The sequence below is a fragment of the Molossus molossus genome, unplaced genomic scaffold (genome assembly GCF_014108415.1).
Source record: "Molossus molossus isolate mMolMol1 unplaced genomic scaffold, mMolMol1.p scaffold_m16_p_13, whole genome shotgun sequence".
Lineage (NCBI taxonomy): Eukaryota > Metazoa > Chordata > Mammalia > Chiroptera > Molossidae > Molossus > Molossus molossus.
In genome coordinates, this window is record NW_023425348.1 from 60552149 (window position 1) to 60558221 (window position 6073).

Below are 6073 nucleotides of genomic sequence, written 5' to 3' on the forward strand. Positions count from 1 at the left end.
AGGACAGCTCCTCGCCTTTACCTCTCCAGCCTGTGGCCATGCTAAGAAAACCATGCTGAGAAAAATACAAACTATAGAAAAGTACAACCGCTCTTTGTTCTCGGGGACCTTGATGTGCAAAAACTATACCATGTTTGCTTATTGTTTTATAAGATTGGCCTTTTTTGTTCTGACAATTTCTTTCAAGTATGTGTAATAGGACATAAAAATGGGACCTTTCCTGTCTCAGTTTTGACTGAGACCCCCCAAGTCAATAAATGTCCATTACCCCCACATTATAAAGTGAGATATAAAAATACCAAAGTAGCCTGGCTGGTGTAGCTCAGTGATTGAGCGTTGATCCATGCACCAAGAGGTTGCCAGTTTGATTCCCAGTCAGGGCACATGCCCATGTTGTGGGCCCAATCCCCACTGGGGGCATGCAGGAGGTGTGAGTTGATGTTCTCTCTTATTGATTTTTTTTTTTTTGTCTCTCTCTCCTTCTCTCTTCCTCTCTCTAAAATCAATAAAGAAAAAAAAAACACATTAAAAAAAAAAGACTACCAAAGCATAATTTGTGAAGGTATCTAGAAAACAGTGCATGACATCCAGTCTATGAAAGAGATTGGAGGGGCTGAGAAGTAATTCTGATAGGATATTTGGCAATAGTTGTCAGTGTGCTCTGAGTTCACACCCATCTCATGTCTAAAGAAAGGCACGCTTCATCAGGGCTACTTGGAGAGCTTGGTCTGTATCCCTCCAAATCGGGACTCAAACAGGCCGCTGTACAATTTGTGCTAAGAAATCCAATGGTTTATAGTCAGATAACTGTTCTGATAGTTGAACAAAGAGACATTGATGTTTTGGAGAAGTCTTTCATGCCCAATTTTTCATAATAAAGAATGTCTGAGCATCTGCCATGTGAGTGTTTCCCATGCATGAACATTTTAGCCAAGCAATATTCTTAGGAATTCTGGAGGGCTGGAGTGACACTCCAAGAGAACTGACCACTAGATTCTTACAGGCTAAGAGACATGAATTCAATAGCCAGTCAGAGAGGTACATTTACCCACATCAAGAGATCCCAAGAAATAAGAAGGTGGAAAGGTCTTCCAAAACACCCACAGAGAGTGAGTCAGCACAAAAAGCACTGATGCCAACTCAACAGTATCAGACCAAAAAAAAAAAAGTTTTCTGCTCCTTACCTCTCCTACCACCATTTCCAAATCCTGGAGGAGCCAGAGGCATCCTAGTGAGTGGGAAAGGAGGAGCAAAAAAATAAAGAAGCTAAGCACACCCCTTCCTGTCTCAGTTCTAAAAAAAAAAAAAGCTAAACTTAGATTAACTTTAACGTTTTGAATTTTTACATAAGACTGGATTTTTTAAAATACTAAAGAGAGGTGGGAGGGGAGAGATTGATTGATTTGAAGTTAAGGACTAAGGGTGAGCAGAAAATTCAAGGCCAGGACCTGAGATTTCATCCAAAGGGGCAAGGAGAAACTACCCACAGAGCCAGTTTTAATAGAGAGAGGGTCTGGGAGAATACTGTTGTTTTCTTATTTCACCCCTTAAATGTACATGCATCAATACTTTAGCTAACTTATAGTTACATAATGTAATATCCCTTAATACAATTTCTTGGAAGTGTTCAGATGTTGCAACTATTTCAACTATATACATGCCACTGACTAGGCCTTCCCATGAACAGCCTGATTGAGCTGCAGTTCCAGAAAGGGGCTAGATTTAAACTATTTGATGGTATTACTTTCAGATACCTTGTCTCCCCATAAAAGGAAAATATAAAGTATTTGGCACCATACAGACTATATCTCTGCACCATGCAGGTTAGAAAGTTTTTTTCATTAGACTATTTATTTGATCCTCTCAATATTACTGGTATAAGTATTGTTAGTATCATAACTATTTTGTAGATGAGAAAACTTAGGCTCAAAAAAGTTAAGTGATTTACTCTAATGTCAGATTTATGCTTTTGATAAAGGCAGATTAGCTAGCTACAGACCAAATCTCTCATCAAAACAACTAGAAAAGCCAGGGGGCGGGGGCATTACCATTTATCCCCCTAAACCTTCGTCCACCTCCACCCACACCTCTCCACCCTGGGGAACATATTTTAAAAATCTGTTTCAAGTAATTGGAGAACTATCAGAGCAGCCAGAACTTAAAGGGCCAATGTCTGGAAGCTGAAAGATTATAATTGGCACTTTTCTGCTTGTAGCATTTGCTAATTAACAAGCAGTGACTTAGAGGCTAAGAAACTGGCTGAAAGCAGCAGCAGAGAAACTGAAAAGCTGAACAGTCCTTGAGTAATCTGATGGAAGTGGGGGAATGAGGATGAAGGAGGGGACACAACTAGAAGTCTAGGGTTTCCAAGGAGAAGTTCTAGGACACACCCATAGTTTTCCTTTGGAATCCCTAAAGGTCTGCACCCTAAGAGCAGAGGCAAACTGGAAATAGACCAGCCCTCACAAAGACTGAAGCTCCACTTCAAATTAGCTTCATCCCTAATTGGACTAAGAAGATCTTTCCATGCCATGATATACATACTGCCTGCTAGAGGTAAAAGTTAATTCCTTCCAGAAGAAAATAAAATCATCCAGAAGCTATGGAGGATCTCCGATTAGGAGAGTGATTATATTAATTATTCTTTACATATATGGATATGGATAATACATAATTCACAACACAATTCCTCCAATAACACAGTGAAGTAGATTTAGTTCATTTTATAGATGAAGATCATGAGATTGAAACTCAACTAAGAATCCCAAGAAATGGTGACTAGTTTCCAGGTGTGTTTGGGTTCCCTTATCTTATATATCCATAGGCTTTTTTTTTTTAAGTAAAAGGATGTGACAGATTTTTTAAACTAATACAATTGCTAATATATTTAAATCAGTTTTAACATGTTTGACAAAAAATAAATGCTTGCTGAGGACATGAATTTTTATCCATTTATTATCCAGTGGAATAACAAATTTGCCAGTCATAAATATATATTACATAGCAGAACAAAAACTAGACAGATATAGACCACAGTATCTTTATATATTTCCTAGAAAGTAAACAAATGAACTCTATTATATGTTCTTTAAAATATTCCAGGATTTTTTTCTTTTTCTAATTTGGAAGCCAACTTAAAAATTACCTCCAATTCTGTATATTTTGGTGGATCATTACTACTGTACAATTGGGAATGACAATATAGGCAGATTAAGAAATGTAGGCATTCTGATGACCAGCTTTTGGAGCTTTCTTCAAAAAGTCAAAAAAATAAATATCATGGTGTCTGAGTAACAAGTCACTGATTAAGAATTATGAACCACCACTGCGCCTACACGTGGTACCTGGGATCAGGCTGCGGTGCCAGAGCACATGCTTGTGCAGAACTGGGGCCAACTGTTCCCCACTGGCGGTCCTTTCAACCGCGAGCAACAGGGTAGAGAAAGAATAAAGAATTGTGAACCGAACTGTTGGTTCCATTCTATTCCTAGATGCTTTGAAGACATATATTTTAAGTGCATGAAAATTCTAAGATTCTCAGAATACCTGATTTACTAAATATCACAAATTCAGAGGTTTGAAGAACTGAAATTAATTCTTAAATACTTCCATTGTTCTGAAGTTGTGAATTATAATTGTTGTGCCTTTATATATTTGTTTTCGTATGCTTTAGTCATAGAATGATTTTAAATACTGTCATTTTATTTGTTTGTTTTTTAATCCTCATCCAAGGATATTTTTCCATTGCTTTTCAGATAGAGGGAGAGAGAGAAAGAGAGAGAGAGAGAGAGAGAGAAGTCAATGTGAAAGAAATACATTAATTGGCTGCCTCCAGCACGACCCTGACCAGGGCCGGGGATTGCACTGCAACCAAGGTACATGCCCTTGACCACAATCAAACCCACAGCTCTTTGGTCAGCGGGCCAACATTCGAACCACTGAGCCAAACCAGCCAGGCTAAATACCCTCATTTTAAAATCCAGTAACTATGATTCTTCACCATAATCAAAGTTGTATGAAAATAACCAGATACTGTTTGCCATCTATCGCCGTTTGCCTTACAAAAGATTCCTTGCAACCAACTATAAATTAGGTAATGGATATTTTAAATGATTTAGATTACATATAACTTACATCTATTTAGTATAAAAATATTTTAACCATTAATCAGTTATCAAAATTTACAAGTAATATAAAAATATAAAATAGTATGAATTACCTTTCCCAATTCTATTTCCTAGCATAACATAAAATGAAAGGAATTTTTAAGATTTTTGTAATTTCTTTTGAAGTCTAAAAAGGATTAAAACATGTTAAAGGATATATAATTTGACTTTTTTTTTTTTTATCCTCACCCGAGGATATTTCTCCATTTCTTATACAGATAGAGTGGGAGGGAGAGAGAGGAAGGGAGAGAGAGAGAGAAACATCGATGTGAAGGGACACATCGAGTGGCTGCCACCCGCACGACCAACCAGGGCCGGGGACAAACTGCAACCGAAGTATGTGCCCTTAGCGGGAACCGAACCCGGGTCTCTCCGGACCGCAGGCTGACGCTCTAACCGCTGAGCCAAACTGGCCAGGGCTATAATTTGACTATTAATGTGGAAAAAAATAAGGACACAGTTTCTTAGGACTGGAAAATTGGCTGAAAATATGATCCTTCATATATGATCAATAGAAACAAGATCACTGGGGGAAGACTCTGATAGGGTATAATATCCAGGTAATTCTGAGTTTCTTTTGGGTCCTGTTGTGTTTGAGATATTTGGCAGGGCTTCTATGTTGCACAACCCCATTTTATTCTGTGAATGGTGCTTCAAAAAGTTGTACAACACAGGCCGAATTTATGGGACATCTGGACAGAGATATCCAGCAGGCTGGAATTAAGAGGCAAAAAGTCAAGAAATATATCAGGATTAAAAATGCAAATACAGAAATCATACAAAATAAGAACTGAAGTCATGGACGTGGATGACACTTCCCAAGAAGAGATAAGAGAGAGAGAAGAGGGCCAAAGACAGACACTTGAGGAAAGTCATCATTGGGGGTGGGGGAGGAAGGGAGCAAATTAAAAAGACACGGCGAGTATTTGGGAGTCCAGCTTCATCTCTTTTATTAGGTCTGTTCCCTGTACTACACAGCTGACACCACATAAAAATCAATCCGGCATTATTACATTGTTGGTCCTAAAATGCTCTTCTTGACCTTTCTTACATTCCACTTCCTACATGTTTCCCGACCCTCTACCCTCATGGCTTGCCTTCCTATTTACGGGCTCACCTTATACCTTGGAAATAAAGATCTTGGCACTGCTTTTCCAACTTTAACTTTGTGCTTCTCTCATCTGTCTCAGTTGGAACTCTCCCTTTGACAACACTGTCTCCTGCTAACCCGAGGAAAACCCATCACATGCTACATGTCTGAGTAGTACAGGGTCTTGCAAGTGGAACCCCCAAGTTCTCTTGGCCCCATGAGTAGGACAGATAATCTAAAATAAAGCCAGTGTCATGCAATGCCATAGAAAAAGAAAGTTTTAAGGAGGATTGTCAATTGGGAATGGGCTCCCTAGTGCCTACAAAATAAAGTCCCAAATTCTTACCCTGGTCTTAAGGTTATACCTCAGTCGACCTTTCCAAACTTAGCTACTCCTACTTCCCTACAAGACACCACACTTGCAGCTAGACCACTCGCTCTTCACCAGGTATGCTTCATGAGCAAAGCCCCCTGTACTGTTGTTCACGCTAGCAGCTGGTCTCTTATTAAATTTAAGTATGTGAATGTGATGGAGTTTGGCACAAATTCTGTGATAAGTAAGATAGTTTAGAAATAAAAGGATTTAGGTAACAATATGAACCAGCTCCATAATACCGAGGAAAGTTTTTTTTTTTCTTGTTGACACTCCTGTGAAGGTATTTTTAGTGATCATAAAGGTCATTTTACTCAAGAAGGATTGAATAAATAGAATCAGGCTGGGACTAAATATATCCATTGGGTCAAACAGCTTCTCTATAAAAATAAAATAAAAGGTAGTCAGTGGATTGTATGATACGTGAGTATTTCACTAAAACTA

General features: G+C 38.5%; 1 non-coding gene across 1 annotated transcript; it reads left to right on the forward strand.

Moving 5' to 3' along the window:
• The first annotated feature begins 3316 nt into the window (after positions 1–3316).
• Positions 3317–3437, forward strand: LOC118629189. The gene has a single exon (XR_004959425.1). It is a non-coding gene; the product is annotated as a small nucleolar RNA SNORA76 (small nucleolar RNA).
• Positions 3438–6073: the final 2636 nt, after the last annotated feature.